We start from the raw sequence: 1,808 nt of genomic DNA on the forward strand, positions 1-1,808 counted from the left end.
TTGATCAGAGAGGGACAGAGCGAGAAAGAAAGAAAGAAAGAGACAGGGAAAGTGAGAAAGCAAGCTGCCAGGTCCAAGACTCGAACCATGGTTGGCCATGTGGGGGTCCAGTGCCCTTCACCATGCCACCTGCTAGCCCCCATTAACATATTTCTAAGTTTCAAAATCTGGTATGTCAAACATCTTGAAATAACAGTTGACTTTTTATTATTATTATTACTCTTAAGTAATGACTGTACCAGTTTCCTATTGCTATTGTAGCCTATTACCACATATTTAGGGGCTAAAACAGTGCCAGTGTATTATCTAGCAGTTCTGTAGCTCAGAAGTCTGGTATGGATCTCAGCAAACTAAAGGCAAGGTGTTGGCAGGCTGCACTCCATTCTAAAGGGCCCAGAAGAGAATCCATTTCCTACTCATCCAGGTGTGCTTTCTTTCAGTTCAAGGGTCAAGGTCCCTATTTTCTTCTTGGCTATATAAGCAGAAAACAGTTTCCAGCATCTAAAGCCATCACATTTTTTTGACCTATGGTCCTCTTTCTCCATCTTTAACATCAACAATCAGGGGTCAGGTTGTCAAGTTATATCTCTCCAATTTACTCTGTCTGCCTCCTCTTTAACTTGTAAGGTCATGGATTAAATTGGGCCCATTCAGACAATCCTGGATAACTTCCTATCCAATTCCAAATCCTCAGTTTCAACAGCACAGTCTCTTTGCCACGTGAGATAACATAGTCACAGGTTTCAGGGATCAGGAAGGTTCATCTTTGGAGGAAGGGGTCATTATTCTACCTATCACACTCTCCTTAAACTAGTGTTACATGGTCCCGCATCCACAGTGCTTCTGGAACTACTTCCACTTAAATGCTAAATCCGTCCTCACCCTTACGTGGCCATGCTATAGTGTTTAACATTGACCTGTTAATGTTAACATTGACATGACCTCATTCCCAAAGCACTTGGCTTCTACTTGCTATAATAATGCCTGCTGGCTTCCTCTTCTCCTTGGACCATCCTTCATCAAATTCCACTTCATTCCTTGGCTCTGTTCTCTGCATAGTATGGTTGCGGCTGTACATTTCTGGTCCATGTCTAGCTCTCCTGGACTTCAGTTCTGAATCATGACTCCCTTCTGAGCTCTGCTTAGATGACCTATAAGCTTCTAACCTGACACTTTCTCTTTCTGTACTCTATACCCCACTATGGTAGCAAACCTCTCTCTTACCTGAGTGATCTTTAGGATCATTTTCTCCTCTGCCTCTGCCTCTGTCTCTGCCTTATATCAACCCAACCCAGGCGCTCATCACACCGTCTCTTACTGCTGAGTATCACTTAAATCTACTCTCTCATCTCTATTTCTGCTGCCACTGGTAATGGTCATACTTGCTATATCAGTCCCAGATTATTCTAATATCTTCTTGTCTTTGTGTCCTGTTCTACCCACCCCCAGTCATTTACATTGTCACCAGAAAGGGATAGACTTATCCTCACTTTCTTTTTTTTTTCTCTTTAAATTTATTTAGTTTTACATTAATTCACTATACATCATTACAGCAAACAAATTAACTTTCCATCCAAAATACACTGTACATTGGCTCAATCAAGCACATCAACATATATGTTATCAGCAAATAATTTTCCAATTCTTATGTCTTGTATACTTTGTTTTTTGTTTTGCCATCCTTGATTCCCTATCCCTCACCCTCTGCCATGTACCACCCTCCTCCCACATTGTTTCTGGTATCCATGGTTGCTTTCTATACCTTCCCCCCCCCCCCATTTTTGTGTTTCCTTAAATAACTTATTTGA

This window comes from Tupaia chinensis, unplaced genomic scaffold (assembly GCF_000334495.1).
Source record: "Tupaia chinensis unplaced genomic scaffold, TupChi_1.0 Scaffold000402_1, whole genome shotgun sequence".
Classification (NCBI taxonomy): Eukaryota; Metazoa; Chordata; class Mammalia; order Scandentia; family Tupaiidae; genus Tupaia; species Tupaia belangeri.